Raw genomic sequence first — 17,611 nt, 5'->3', positions numbered from 1 at the left:
TTTTAATTTGCTTACTAGCTGCGAGATTCTCTTATTCAGGTCTATTTTCTAAGATAAGCATCATGTAACAAAAGTTAAAATGTTCACAACTTAAAATACGACCATCTTAAGTCGTACAGCAAATTATAGTCTGTCGTAGACTGGTACTATGTTTCAGTTTAAAGACTAATAATGATAGCCAGTAAAGTACTAATTAGAATCTCTAATACACTAAGAACCAGAGGAAAACTTTATTCAAGAGGCGTCTACATAGATACAAGGACAATTTACTAAATAGCAAAAACATGAGTGGGTTTTTGTTATTTTGAAACTTAGACCTTCAGATTGTAAAAAGTATAACAGTGGAATTATTACGACTATAACCAAAACTGACTTTTTTTTCATTCTAAACAATTTAAACATTTAAATATAGAGTTCGCTCCAGTTTTAATTGTCTGCGGTTGACAGTTTTTCATCTGTGAGTCTATTTTTTGTGAGTTTATTCGAGTTACAATACAATATCTCCAGATTGATTAAAAACGGAAATAAACCTTTAGAATCAGATAAAAAACGTGGATATATTTTTATTTCCCATTGTTGCTTCGAATAGTTGTAAAACAAAATATCGCTGGTCTCACTACTTTGATTTAAATTATCCATGAAAAAAAGATATAAGAAATTAGTTGGTAGGTCTACTCGAGTTAGTGGTGACTGGTATATTTAACTAATATTATAAATATTATAAATTATACAAATGTTTGTAAAGTTTATATATATGTAAATATATGGAGATTCTTAAAGCGTAGGCAAAGTTACAGGTAACGACTAGTGTCTAATTAAAGTCTGTATATAAAATTAAACTAAAAACTAAAGAATACGCTAATTTCATTGTATTCAATAGTATAGTAATTATAACGTGGTATTGTTACTAGTACATTATGCATAATTAATTAATTTCTTCTGTGTTTGAAATTATGACTAAATAATAAATTAATTACATTGTATTCAATAGTAAAATAATTACAACGTGGTTGTTGTTACGAGTATATTATCCATAATTAACTATTTTCTTCTACACAGTATAATTTCCCATTAAATTATTTACACGTACTTAATTATTTACACGTATTTAATTATTTGGCACTGTTACTCTAATAGTTTAAATTCTAGACTTGCTCTGGTGAATTTAATTAGAACATTTGCTACAAAAGTGACAGAGGGCACCGCAGCCACGAGGGAAACTAACTAAAACCAAGTTTAATGAATCTTAATATCGGAGAGAAGGGAATATTTCAAGATGTTAGAGCTTCGTACTTAATGTAGCGTTATAAGATAAACGGTGTGATTATGGAGGATAGCAAGATACTCTTTATTTATGGGCTTTTAACCCTTCAAAAGTAATGTGCAAAATTTCATATTTTCAACGCGATAAGATACTGTATTTTTAATGGTTCAACAAACTCAGCGCTGACTAGATTAGCGGATATTAGTTGAGGGGATTAAATTAAAATTATTGTTAGAATATTTACACTTCATTAATTTTCTTAATTAGGGTCGTGTTTAGCTATTTAGCTATAAAATTCTAGACTAAAATTAATCGTACATTTTAGAGATAACAAAAATAAATATTTACTTACGGCTATAATCCTTATAGGTAAAGTCGACAGTAATATGTCGACAGTTGCTGATTAGAATCTAAAGTTGTAAAAATAAAAATGTATTAATTTATTTTTATTTAGAGGAAGACCATCTTAATACTTTCTTCTTAGTACGGACAGCGAGTTATCTTTTTGACATTTATTAATGAATGAGGAGGAGAATGATTAGGAAAAAGGGTTCTCAAGTGGTGGCCCTGTAAACATAAAAATGTAGTGTAGGACAACTCCTCACGAAATGTAGCAACGCGCACAAATGCACTGCGGAAAGAAAATGGATGGCTTAGAACCATTTCCTGTGGCATTCTATGTGGAAGACGTGTAGCAATGGACAGTTAACAGCTGAAATGATAATATTTTAATATACATGATGAGGTTTGTTGTCGAGTCTCTACTAATATAATGACGGCCAGTCTTCCATGCCAAATGTTTGTATCCCACGTAATATTGTTAGCAGAATCAGACAAAAATCTTGAATCCAGTAAATGTATGAAAAATTCATTTTATTAACCTTCAAATCTTCCTGGTGGGTAAGCTTCCAAATACTTTTTACTAAATCCTCCGCAATGAGGCAATCTTCTACGAATACAATTCAATTACGTATAATCTCATGATAACAAAAAAATAAAAATAGAAAAATATCTAATATAAAAACGAAATAAATACGCTCACGTTTCTAATCCCGGTTGGAGTAGCTAGAGGCATTTTGTCGTTTGTTACCATTCCTATGAACACAACATTCAATTGGGCAAAATTTTGCTGAGCAAAATGTAATTAAATGGCACATAGCAAATTATGACGTGGTCATCATAAAATTAATTTAGTAATGGTATTTATTATTTTAAGAAAGATAAAGTCAAACTGTCGTCCTCTATTCTTACGAATTAAATCAAATAAATACTCAGTTATGATGCCCTCTAAAATTTTTTTTAAGTCCCACTCATGACAATTATCTTCTATATTTGTTATGAGAAAAAATTATCATCACTACATTATGAAAATAGTTGATATATAAAAAATGTAAATTTATTTATCTTTGTTTTTGTTCTTACATCATGAATAAATTTTCGATGTTTTTCCATACATTATTCTCTTGCTTTGTCCTCTTGCGCAATTCTCTTGTATGCATACACGTCGGTTTATATTTTGTTACGTAAATATTACTAAATACATAATGGTCTTGCTCGGACCTTATTGCTACTTACATTTAAGTACGATAACACTGAAACCCTTTCCCGACCACATACCAGAACATTAAGAGAAAACCGTCAGAAATATCGCAAGGTCAATTATCTAGCGTACCTGACGTAATACAGTATTAAACTGAAGGTATTTTATATGTACTCTTACAACGAGCAGTGGTGTATCTACTTTTATCTTTAGTCAAAATCTATACACTGGCTATAACTTCCTCAATTCTTAAACGATCCAATACGATGTTCTCCTTTTTTCATTCATATACTTCTCGAAACCTGAGTCTGAAGATAGATCGACCTATGGATCGTTCTCTTGTAAACAGCTTCCATATTAATATCAATATTATTATTATAGAAATAACTGTTATAGTTATAGTAATCGTTAACTGTTTACTGCTATAGGCCTCCCGCATAAGTTTTGCTAATAGTTGTCACGCTTGGCAGGCGGTTTGGCAACTGCAGTTAGGTTTTGTTGATGTTTTAAGAGGGACGCTGCTGCCCATCCCTCGACCATTAAGTTTAAGGGAACTTCTTATAAGGAAATGGAAGGACTGATCCTATGACTATAGTGATTTATTAAAATTTGCTTCCCTTTTAACCCCATGCAATTAAAATTAATAGAAAATTTTCTAATTCTGTTATAAAGTTTAAACCAAACAAAATGCACCCGAACGCGTGCTCCTCTCTCCTGTAGCGCGACATCGCAACACTTACAGTTTTGTTACCTGCCACTTGACCTACATCCTCTATACGTGTCTCCTGTAGCAGGAAGCTACGCCCTCAAAGCCCTATCACATACTGAACGGACAAAAAATAACCGTGTACATAGCAACATAAAGTTCAAACTTCCACATTCATCTCTAACTCAAAAGCTACTCCCCACGCAATTTAACACTTTGTTTTTCCTTCAAACATAGCAGAATATTCAATGTCGGCGGAAAATGAGTTGAATGTTACTAGTTAGCGATTTGCCACTTACTCCCTCACGTAATAAGTTTCATATTCAGACAGCAAAGAGTCGCTTTGTGATGAATTTTTTATCTCGTTTCGGCCTACACTAGCTGCAATAATACATGTAATCTAAGCAGTGCTCGCGACTCGATTTGTGTATTCACAAACGGCACACATTAAAAATTCATAAAAGGGTTACGAATAATACCTACTTTTGTATTTTTAAAACGAATGAAAACGAAAATTTTTATATAGAAGCAATGTCGAGGAATTCGCAACGGCAGATTGCGGCTTGAAACGCAGGTGTCCTCGGCGTAGTCTCCTACATTCTTTTCATTTGTCCTTTGCCTTATTTCTTTTATAGCTGTAATATTTTTACTCTATCATTTTCAACGTAGTATTTGAGTAGCGTTTAAAAACTGTAATAAAATAATGATATCTGCAATAAAAATCTTTTCAATTTTATCTCCGCCTGTAGTTCTATACTGTGGGTAATATAAGAGTTTGCTCGACAATATTCAATATTTATCAAATTTCAAAAAATATTATCAAAATAGTTTCGAAATACATATAAAAAAATACATGAATCTCCTTCCTACAATTGTTTATTTATATATAATACTTTTGATCATTAAACACCAATATTTTGTTATGAATGTATACGAAAATACAATTTTATTTCAACGAACTAAAACTGTGTTATTGCCGTATAAAGCCTTAGGGAAATCGAGCTCAGGAAATATAAGAGATGTTTCTGTTTACAGTTACGACTTTTCATGCATAGGTATGTGAAGTGTTAAATAACGATTTAGGTAATTTCACAGCGACATATTCACAAGGTTTTACTGAACAATGCTACTACAATATTGCTAAAATAACATATTATGTTTATTTAATTCAATAAATATCTTTATGGATCAAAATATACATGTTGTATGGGTCCGCAAGGACAAACCCCTTGTGGAGTTAGATAGATTTTCTTTTTGTGTTTAAACACAACGCAATTTCTAATAAATGGTACCATGTAGAGGTACTATTTATATAGGCATAAGCCTTGTATAGGCCTAGGCCATGTATAGGACAAATTTTAACGCCAAAGTTTAATGAAATATTATTTATAATTTTAATACATATATAATGCGTTGAAACTTAATTCAAACAGCCAATACCTATGTGTCAAAAACGGCCCAATATCAAATAAAATCTGAAGAGAAAGGGTGGGAACTTTAGTGAAAATTTGTTGTACGTTGATTCAGTTAATGTTGCAAACTTTTAATTGGTTTAATAATTCGCCTTCTGATCGCTATATATGTATAAAATGTTAACTTTTTCAATTATCGTCATTGAACTCGGGTTCTGGATGAATGACGGTAGCCTAAAACACATTTGATGTTTTAATAAACATATGGTGTAATTGTTTGTAAATTGCCCGTCACTTATTTATTAAACGATTGGATATAATACATCTTTATTCAGAGCCAGAATGAATCGTACGCAATTATTTTTCGGGGCGGCGCAACTTATTAGCGGAATAAGTGATTATATATATTTCTATACTTTCTATACTACTCCCATCAATGGAATTCATTAATGTCGGGTCCATATTCGTTTTATCGTTCATATTAATAAAATATACCTAATTTTTATATTTACCTCACGCTATAGTACTTAGTTTTATATCTGAGTTTTGCTACTAAACTGTTTCTGACATGCCAAAAAGAAATTAAACTAAATACTTGGAACTCAGTTGTAATTTATATGTCACAGCTCTTTTGAAACCTAAATAAAAGTTGATCATTAATAAACATAAATAATATAAATACGACTTACTCTATTCTGTCTACGTACATACGTAGATTGAATATATATTAGTTAGTCAATTAGACAGAGATAGAGTATATCAAATATAAAATTACTATGTAGTCATTTTATATTTGATATGCCCATATTTTGCTGTGCATATTAGCATATTAGAATCCAATCGTGGATTCGTGGCAAGGAACGACCTACCGCCATTAATTAGTTTATTTTGTTATCAATGTTGACAACATTTCCATCAGCGAATATTTAATTAAAATTTTATTTTTACAACGATTTTCATGCATTCGGCATTTTGAGATAAAAGTATCGATTTTAGCGTGATAAAGTAACAAATATTCGTCTACAAATTGTTATAACTTACTTACATAATAAAGTTATAATTTGTGCAGATAAATTATTCAGTTTCATAAACGCATAATTGAATTAAATATTATTCATTCGACTGCATTTCAACATATTTACTAGAAAGAATCTTTCTATAAAAATTGTCTGTATGGGTAACTTAGTCACACATGTTTCAGCTATAAAGCAGATATGCTTGCATAGCAGTGATTCAGTTTAAAGGGTAGGATTTGGCAGTGAAATTACAGGGTATAGAGGCATAACATCACAGTCCTCGAAAATGTAAATGTATAAGAGATAACATAATAATCACAGTGTAATCTGTGATGTTCATGTATGTATACCACTTTCCATTAGGTTGGTCAGCTTTGTTGCTATTTTAAAGATCATAATAAAACTTCGACCAAATAAATATGCACCCACCATACAACTTGAACATTAACACGTAAACTACAGTTACACCGCACATGTCCAAAATTTATCCCCAAGTCCCTGTTCGGGCTCCGGCGGGGCCACTGGCCACTTCTTTGTTGCTCTAAATTAAACCGTAATTAGTCAGGGCAGGAGCCCGTGATTTATGCGTGTTTTTACGGAAACTAGCCACCTCTAATGTTATCGCCCACGCAATGGCCCTTGTAATAACTTCGATTGTACGAAAGTATATGGTTGGTAGATTCAATGCTAATAAGCTATGAATTAAGGGTGTATAAAATGCGGTAGATGTTTGGTAGTGGTCATGTGTGAAGCTATTATGAAGTGTATATATTTTTTCAAATGGGCGATAATATTAGGGTAACCCTGTCTGCGCTGTTGGCAAGTGCTGGCGACTGGCACTTTAGTTCCAAGCTAAACTGAACAAGAAAATAACTTGTATTCTAAGTACTATAAAACTGATAGATATACTCACTTTTGAAATATATAATATACATAGTAAATACCCAAACCTTAAACTGATATAATCATATTGTAATATTAGTAAACACTTGTATACTTAATTATCTAGTACAGGGAAAAAAGGCATTGTTAGTAATATGATCTATAGCCCTATTACTAGCAATGTCAGGTTGACCTCTACGTGGTTCTCTCTGAAAACCATAATAATTAATGCTTATGAATATCATCACGATGAATAACAGACCTGTTTTCATCGTCATCTGTCATCCTTCACTGGTGCTCCGCCAGAGTATACCGATAGTACAAGCAAAATTGCCATCCCATTATCACCCATTAAAAAAAATTATCTAGTACATATATTTCAACTTATTGTTATATTCATACGCATAAAAAGAAAACCTATTCGGCTATATTGATTTCTGCCAATACAATTTATTAGCATATTCATTGGTTTGTAAAAAGGCAAAGGAAAAACCGAAACGCTAATAAATATGGACCCTCTTGTATAATTTGGACAAACGTCAACGGGTCATTAACCCCGTTTGCGGATGACCGATAGGGGATGACCGGTAGAAGATGACGTCAAACAATTCGATTACTAAATTAATTTGTTGGTTTATTTGTTTGTTAAACTCTTATGTTATACTATGTTTGAATTATTAGACAATAATTAGTTAACTAGTTTAGTACTAAAAACTACAATTAGTACCGACTTAAGATATCTGCGAATGAAATGATTTGACACATAATTGGTTAAGCAACTTTCTTTTCAACCGACTTCAAAAGGGAGAAGTTTTCAATTCGGTTGTACTTTTTTACGTTTATTACCTCATAACTCCATCAATTCTAAACCGATTTCGAAAATTCTTTTTTCTTATCTGAAAAGATATACTGGATTCGTCTCATAGTCAGTTTATTAAAATCAGTTTATTAATACTAAATTAATTATACTCGTACTTTAGATTAAAATAACTGATTTTGACATTTTTTTATGCAACTTAGAATGGCAAACATGCTGATGGTCCACCTGATGAATAGTGGTAATCGTAACCTATAGACATGAGCAACTACCATGGACATAACAGAGTATACTGTTTCGCCCATGATACCCCCCCATGCGTTGCCATTCCTGAGGACTCAGGTGTTATTCCTCTGTACCCTGTAAATTCACTGCCATATTCCACCCTTCAAACCGAAACACAGTCATGCAAACACAACTGCTTTACGGTTGAAACAAGAATGGGACAGAGATGCCCAAGCAAACAACTTTTGTACAAAGTCTCCCTCTGACATAATTGAAATCTGCTTTGTGTGGGACACAAACTTAATAGAATATTCTGACACTTCCCTAAGGTTAGAGAATACTTTTAGCATTTAGCCCACCATGTACACATACAAGCACTAATGAATGAGTAAATAAATCTTTAATTGAACATTATAAAGCCGGCATTGCGTAACATGATTAAAGGTATAACTGTTTAGTTCTCTCTTTTAAAAATACAAGAACCACGAATTGAAAACGAATATTCTAAACTTCCATATATTAATAATCAACAATATCAAAAAACAAATAAATAAACGCGTTGTTTCTCGTAAAAATACAAATGCTTCGATCCTGACAAATTAATACGGAAGTAATTCATTTTGAAATCGATAGGGTATCTATTTCAAAATAAATTAAATTAAAGATATTTTCCTTTCCGAAGTCCCTTAAAATATCATACTATATAAACACCTAACTGCGAAGTATCATAATATTTTTTTTCTTTTTTATTTCATTCATTAATTCGTACTTTCTTTATTTACATTTAATTCTAATTAAGCATGAGTTGACGTTTCATTTTCAATTTGAAACATCAAGGGTCATTAGCTCAAGCGAATGACCGATGGGATCAAAGGTATGGGATCCAACGCCAATGAATAATTCTATCATAAAATTAAACTGTCAAACGCTATTGTCACCGCATAACGTGGCATTGTCAATGTATGCATTTATCAATCACGCAAGGTATTATAATAACATTATTATTAAAAGCATCCAATGCGTTATAAAACGTGTTAAAATTTGATTATAATTAATTTTCATTAATTTTATGAGAGCTTTTCTTGTAAATAATTATTTCTGAACAAAGACCTGCTTTAATTTTGACCAATTAATATGAGGCGTCATGATATTAAATTTGACGTGTTAATTTGTCAAAATTCATATCGGTTCATTAATTTGTCAAAACCAGATTTGAACTCACATACTCCGTTTATCACAACGTCAACAGTACAAACTTGGTCAAATTAAATTTTCAATTACCTCTCAGATAAGGGAAAATACCGTTAACAAACAAAATTAATTCGACTGATGCTGGTAGGCATGTCAAATGTTACATTCACCATAATAGCAATATTCGACCAATATATCTAACTGCCCTATCATGGATTGCAGTTATGAGTATATTTTATTTATAAGTTTAATGGATTTTTAATTTAAAAATTGTAAGTCATATGGTTGAACTCAGTCATAGACAAATATACGAGCAAGGAAGAAATATAAGAGTACGAAGTAAGGACACCAGAAAAAAGATATAACAGGAAATTTATTGTATATATAGATAAAATACGATGAAAGAAATTTGAGGAAGTCTATGTCAAAGGACAAACTGGAAATGAAAAGTCTTAATGAAATTATGCAGTGTTAAATAGAGAAGCTTTAATCGTACTGTTCTTTTTATTTAAATTTCTCAAATAAAACCCTATTTGGGAAATTATCTACAACTACCAATCGGTGTTGTGTGTATATCTATATATATTATATATGCGTGCGTGCGTGCGTGCCTGCTTGCGTGCGTGCGTGCGTGCGTGGGCGCGTGGGTGCGTGCGTGCGTGCGTGCGTGCGTACGTGTGTGTGTGTAAGTGTGTATACGCGTACTTGTGTGTGTTCGTATATTGTATCGTTCGTGTTCGTATATATGCGTATTCATCATCATTAGTATCATATGAACTGTTAACTGTCCACTACTAAACACAGGCATCCTCCTATTGGAGTAGTTTGCTAGTAATTGCCACGCTTGAAAAACAGGTTGGCAACCGTAGTTAGGCTTTTGTGATATTTGAAGAGGGGCACTGCTGCCCATCTCTCAACCATTATGTTCCCTTAGTCGCCTCTTATGACATGCACGGAGAAAGAAGGTGTGGCTCATTCTATACCGGGACCACACGGCAAATGCCGTTTATTAGCTTAAGCGTATTGTTATTATAAAAATCATAACATAGCTACTGACCATCGATTTTAGAATCATAAACAGATGAGAATATCGTCATTACCGTGTAACTATCCAGGTCATTAGAGGCATGTGTTTATATACCGGTGTTTATTGTACGATACGATCTTACGTTATGAATATTCATGAAGCGGTGCGCTCACCCTGCTGTACCATGTTTACTTTTTAATATGTTAACACTAGGGTTACCTTGTATATTGTATGTTGTAATGTTATTTGTCCGCCCTCAGATATGTACTTTTATGTCTGGTAGTGTTCTCTAATTCTTAAATTCTACTAATATTATAAATGTGAAATTTTATAATAAGATTATAGTGTTGTTACACACACTGAACGACTGAGTCGGATTTGAATGAAATTTGCTACACGAGTGTTTTATATCTTAATGTATAGGATACTTCATATACTGATTATCATAAACAGCTAGTTTTTTCCATAAATTCATAGTTTATATAAAAACTGTTTGAAAACAGTATTTCTCTTTTTGAATAACTTCTAAAAGAATTGTTTGTTAATTCGGTGTTAACACACCAATGAACGACAGTATATTTTGTAGGTACTTCAATAAACGAATGTAGAACCAACACAATTTCTACAACAATGAAAAACTATATTATTAACTTACAATATGTTGATTTAAAGGGTGAGATAGGGCAGTGAAATTACTGGATACAAAGGCATCTTAGTCCTCAGGAATGGCAACGTATGAGAGCTATCATGGGCGAAACTGTACTCTCTATTATGTCCATGGTACTGCTCATGTCTATAGGCGATGTTTACCACTTTCCCTCAGTTGGGTTCCAGTTTGTTTGTCATAAGTAAAAGTATAAATAAATAACACGCCAGTAACCCTGTCGATTAGAAAAAGAATTACGAAAATTGGTTCACAATTTGTGACGTAATCGTGTGACGTATCCCAAAATAAATTTCTCTTTTTATCTTCTCCTTTTTGGTGATAGAGTCTACACTATATAGAAAATTCTATCCTTATAATTTGATATAACAAACCCCATTCTTGCTGCGCCCCTGACAGAACCCAGCACTCCTTTATACACACACTTAATATAAACTATCCATTCTATTAGGAATGGCATTTATTGTGGCGATGACAACAAACAGATACTGTCTTGCTCATTTCTGTACAGAACAAGCGAGACAGATAATTCGTTTAGCTGACTGTTGTTAATACCGAGCTGACAGAAATAGACGAACGGTGTAAATCATAATTTTCTTCTCCTTTTCTAGCTCAGTTTGTTTTATTAGTGCAATTAAGTAAATAGTTTTAGTATCTTATGTATATATAACGTAATATTTTGTATGTACCTTAAAGATAGGTAACGATTATACAAGTATGTAAGATTTTTTAACGAAATTAAAATGGTCTGAACAAAGATTTAATTTATTTTATTACTTTTATTTATTACTAGAGATCCCGCCTGACTTCGTGCGAGTAGATAGAGTTTTCTAAAAAAATATATAGCCGATGTTAGTCGCTGATAATGTAGGTTTCTATAAATAAAAAAATTTAGACAATAAAATCTTTCCTTTGTCTAATATTACTATAGATATCTGAATCCCGCTTTAATCCATACTAATATTATAAATGTGGAAGTTTATTTGTTTATTATCTTACAGCGCCTTAACGGCTTAACCAATCACTATATAACAGTCAGGGTTTGAATTTTAAAAATTTAATTTAATTATTTTTATATTTGTGGTAAATTTCAAGTACTTATCGGTTAAAAAAGAAAAAAAAACACATAGAAACTTCCACCCTTATATTTATACTCTTAGGGACCTAATTTCGAAATCCTTTCCTGTTATTTACATATATAGATCGTAAAAGGTGCCTCAAAAAGGTAGCAAAATTGGTAACTGTAACTTTAGTAGTTTCAGTTGTACCTTGATAAGTTCGTCAGATAGCATTTTTTTTTATAATATGTAACATTATAGATGCATACGAGTATACTGAGACACGATATTTTACCATTTATTACGTAAATAGGAATAATAAAGTAAATGTATGTAAAGATTTTTCAATGTTTGTTATTTTATTACGCTTAAACGGTGTAGCGAATTTGAATAAGGAAATTTGATATACAAACGACTCATATCCTGAATTAATATAAAAAATACTTCTTTCCTTCTTTGCAGCTATTATTAAAAAAATATTCTTTAATTTATGAATGATCGCTGATATAAAAACCTCTCGAAGCTTCTATTTTGCTCTACCAACTTGGTAAGGTAAAAATGTTGAAAAGTGGTTTGTTTGTGGTCAGTAAATAACCGATAGGCAGTGTTATCTGGGTGCCACAGCGACGGTCGGTCCAAGCCTTTTAAAATATGAGCGCTCGCGGCGCGTAAAAATGACCTGTTTTATGTACTGCAAAGATAAGGCCACGCTATTTATACTTAAATGTATAATGCCGAGATATGATTTTTTTATTAAAAAAAAAACACTTCGTAACATTGAATCAAAAACAATATCAGTACTTTATATACCCCGTGTCTAGTATTGTTTATTTTTATACTAAAGTGCGAAACAAAGTAAATATTTAATCTAATAAATGCCATGGAAATTTCCTTTTAGATTAAGCTCTAATGTCTTAAAAGGAAAATTCTGTCATGGAACATATTATTTTCCGGCTTCCTATATTTTTTTATATTTAATATAAGCAATTCCTTCATACTTAATTGGCTTATAGCTAGCGGAAGTTAACTCACAATAGGTCTCCGAAGCTTTTACTATCGGAACTAGGCACGTAAATATTTTCAAATTTGGAAAAATAACACAACAAAAAGCTGATCTATCTAGCAATCTAATCTTGCAAACATGAACAGAATTATGGATACTACAAAATATCCTATGACACTCACTAACCTTAGGCCTTAAGAAAATGACACCTAAAGAAATCATAGTTAGTCACCATATTAAAGACTAAAGCATTTTTCCTTCATATCTAGTAATTTCACTGCCGTATCCCACACTTCAAATCGAAACTTTTACAGCCAAGTAAGCATAGCAACAGCTGCTTGGTAACAAAAATATAAGTGAGAAAATCAGAGGTGTTCTATGAACGACTTCGTACAAAGAAAACCCAAAATAATTTTATATAAAATATAGGACATAAAATATATGAATATTGTTTGTGTACATATTGTTAATCTTTATAATCTGTATCATTCTTTGAAGGGAACAATAAAGAGGTTTTATGCATTCATTCATTTATTATATCAGTAAATATTAGAAATATAAAGAAAAGCTTAATTCTGTAAAAGTTTTTTTTCAGCAAACCTAAAGCACGCATCTGTAACAATGTCACATAATTTGATTTTCAGTTATTTTCAAAAACATACTCTTTGTGTAGGTATAAGACTCTATACCCTTATCATTTTACTTTGATTTAAACTTGAAAACTATCTGTTGCATGAAGTTTTAAACAAATTTAAGACTGTGTCTAAACTTCAGAACATGTTAGTCTCAAGAACGTTTAATACTAATTTGAGTTAATATAGTTCATTTTACCTAGCAAACCGCTCCAGCTTTGCATGGATATAATTTATTAAAAAATATAGATTTTTTTATATTATCACCATCATATCAGCCTTTTTATCACTGCTGAACATAGGCTCTCCCTCTTGAGGGATTTTGCCAGTAGTTGCCGCGCTTGGCAGGTGGATTGGCAATCGCTTTGATTCGCCTATCCCTCGATCATAAAATTTTAGAAAAGAAGGAGTGGCCCATTCTATGCCGGAACCATGCGACTTCTAATAAGATAGTATAGCTGTATTTTTTATGCAACTTAAAATGGCAAATAAGTTGACAGCCTACCTGATTGGAAGTGGTAACCATCATCTGTAAATATGTGTATTATTACAATACATTCTATTCTTGAGGAGATGTCATGTCTCCGTACCCTGTAATTTCACTGTCATATCCTTCAAATCGGAATACAGACATGAACTTGGATGGCTGTTTGACGACAGAAATACGGGAGACGAGACTAAATATGAATAAATCGGCAACCAGTCTAGGTCGTAGAATAATATTTCTCTAGGATAGTGCACATTCAGTGTTCTGTCGCTATAATTGAATCTGCATCCGCAAGTATTCGTCGACTCCTTTAATTTGGGTAAGTGTTGCTGTACCGTCAACAAATAAAGTCTAAACACTTCAAGTGCTTTTGCGGGCTTTGAATATTTTATTACTTTATTTTCAAATTATATTATTAATATTCTTATTTTAATATGCATAATGTATACGAAATCTAAATGGAGTGATGACTTCAAGTGCATTGTAAGGTGGCTCAGGACCGGTCTTCATGGCAGTCTATGGGGAAGGCTTATGTTCAACAGTGAATGGATAATGTCTAAGCTAATGATTATACCTAATCTCCTCTAAATATCTTATAGTTCACTATTTAATAGTGCTCTGTTAGCAAACTAGTCATAACTAGTTTTAAGAATCATGTTAAATAATCAATCAGAAACATTAAAAATTATTCAATTGTTTTTGAAAATTGACAGATAATTCCGAATTTACCACACTTCGGTAAGTTAGAGTGTCAGTGCTCTTAACGAACGATCTTGAATATGCATATTATAATTATAATTTTATACTATAACTATGCTGTATATCCATATATGTATATAGAGATACGAATAAAAGATTCGTGGTGAACACATGAACCGCTCGTACTACTAAAATACCACTATTACAATGACCAAACTATTCGATTGTCCTCTCCTTTTCTGCTGACCGTAAATTTATTCCGTAGGCTCATCACGTCCATCTCGGACCGTACTTGGGATGGATTATGTTCCCTTTTGTCGTAAATTTTACGACTTCAAAAATTAGGCGCTGTGAGCTGACTAGACTAGGGTAACACGTCGAGTGGTAAATTGTTTTACCGTTGCTTTGTGGTCAGCGCCGGTTATTTGCAATTACTCTGAGGTCTAGTAATTAATCAGAACAGTGTAATTCAATATCTTTATAAATTTACAAATGTATTATATATCTTCCGTCCAACGTAATAGGATAAAATTACTTTACATCATTAGTATTTTTTTAAATCCACTTTTATAGGGAAGGTTTATGAGTGGATAGTTAACAATTTATATGATATGATCCTTTTAGTGTTCAACCAATGAAACTGAACCTTCTTTGCTAATGAAATATTGGTCTAAAAACGATAAAAAAAAAATCATAAAGTAGTTTCTTGTTTATATCTAGAGATCATTTTTTGTATTCTATACATTCTATCTAGGTGTTTATGATTTATAACTGAAATAAATCTCACAGCAAATAACACTAGTCAATTACTATTCTTTACTCAGTTGTAAAGCAAATTCTTATTTATAATTAATTTTTACCCGTCTAGACGATAACATCTATTTCTGCCCTAGGTCATAAGAATACGTGTAGATCTATATCTATACGAATTCTTATGATCTAGGGCAGAAATAAATTCCATAGCAAATAGCACTAGTAAATTAGTATGTATTCATTTTACCCAGTTGTAAAGAAAAATCTTGTTTATGACCTATCTTTACTCTCTAGACACTTTGTTCGTATGTACATATATGATCTAGGGCAGAAATAAATTCCATAACGAATAACACTAGTTAATAACGACGTATTCACAATGGCGAGTTGTAAAGCAAATTCTTATTTATGACCTTTATTTACTCTCTAGACACTATATTCGTATGTACATATATGATCTAGGGCAGAAATAAATTCCGCAGCGAATAACACTAGTTAATAATCACGTATTCACAATGGCGAGTTGTAAAGCAAATTCTTATTTATGACCTTTATTTACTCTCTAGACACTATATTCGTATGTACATATATGATCTAGGGCAGAAATAAATTCCGCAGCGAATAACACTAGTTAATAACCACGTATTCACAATGGCGAGTTGTAAAGCAAATTCTTATTTATGACCAATTTTTGCTCGTGCTTAATAATGCAGCAGTAAATTAAAGACTTAATATAACGGGAAGCCGACACAGGCGCGGACTGTTCGCTTAGCTTCACCACGGAGTCCAAGATATAAGAATAGCGGGTAAGTTTAATTTATGCATTCTATAAATGCAAGAACTAAATGAAAAGGATATGAAATAAAAAGGGAAGTTTTACATAAAGTCTATGCTACGGGATTAAGTTTTCTACAATTACTAAGATAGGTATCTTGAGTTTTTACCTAGTCTAAGTTCTCGGTTTTGAATTTTTTTCTATTTGAATGTGCACTTCATAAAGTCTTATTCATTAACCCTTTCATATAGGCAAATATCTATTTATAAGTATATTGATCTTACGTATATTTTAGAAATTGATTCAAAATTTTCAAAGTATATTACTCTTTGTAATATATAACAATACCCACCAATTCTTTCTCATAAAATATTTACTAAAACAAAGGAAAACTTAGTAGATGGACAAAGTCACTTTCACAATTCCAATCTTCGTACAAGTATTTTTCAATTGTTTGAAAGAAAAAATGTAATTCAGCAATAATGCAGATGATGATCATGACATCATCGTAAAGAAAAAAAAAAACATTTAACCCAATACAAAAATGATAATAGCAATGGTACGAAATTATATAATACAAATATTTGAACAGGTACATTTTATTCTCCAAACAAAAAGTATTCTCTCATGATAAAACACCAATAAACGAAAAGATGTTTGATAGACACATAAGATCGAAAATATTTGAATTTAGAACGCAGAACCATGTCTATAAACATTTTGTTCCGTAACAAACAGTTTTTTAATTAAAGAATAAAAGCAACTGCAACCATTACAAAAATTTTATAAAATCAAAACTAGAGTAAAATCTATCGATTTTAACAAGAAATATCAAAATTGGTTCAGAAAAAACGACGTAATCTCGTATTTTTTTTTGGGAGACGCATAAAAATATTACCCTATTTTCTTTGCGGGTAAAAATAAGCCTTTACGCAAACAAAATGTACTATATGAGAGTAAATAAAGTATTTATAAGTAAAACATTGCAGTAAACTAGGTCAAGAGGATTATACGAGTATTAGACCGATACCTTGACCTCCCGCCCTCAAGGGAGACACCGCACTCGGTACCGAATGCTATCAATGTCGTAAAACCAGGGTTATTGGAGGTATATCGCAAATATTCTAAGGGGCTTTAAAATTCACCAACGGAAGTATCTAAAGATATATATATAATACAACATTATTTACCTGCTACTTGATACGCATGGATTTTAGAAGTAGGAAAATCAATAAAATAAACTACTTCTAGATAACTTATCAAGATGATATATACATTTTAGTTAGACTTTCACAAACACAAATGTAAAAACCGCTTCGAATTTAGTGCAGTTTTTGCGTGATGCCAGAACAAACATCATTAAAATTATGGTTTTTTGTATCTATTAGTCTTATTAAAACCTTTCATATTATTTTTCTTAAGTGTTTTCCATGTAGTTACAATTTTATTATATTAGTATT

At 31.7% G+C, this 17,611-nt stretch overlaps 1 protein-coding gene across 4 annotated transcripts in view; it reads left to right on the top strand.

The window, feature by feature from the left end:
- Positions 1–17,611, top strand: part of LOC113521698 (semaphorin-1A) — a 536,733-nt gene that overhangs the window by 292,430 nt on the left and 226,692 nt on the right. The window lies entirely within an intron of this gene.

Source organism: Galleria mellonella, unplaced genomic scaffold (assembly GCF_026898425.1).
Source record: "Galleria mellonella isolate WM207_F2 unplaced genomic scaffold, CSIRO_AGI_GalMel_v1 utg63, whole genome shotgun sequence".
NCBI classification, from domain to species: Eukaryota; Metazoa; Arthropoda; class Insecta; order Lepidoptera; family Pyralidae; genus Galleria; species Galleria mellonella.
This window is presented reverse-complemented; position numbering and strand designations above follow the sequence as displayed.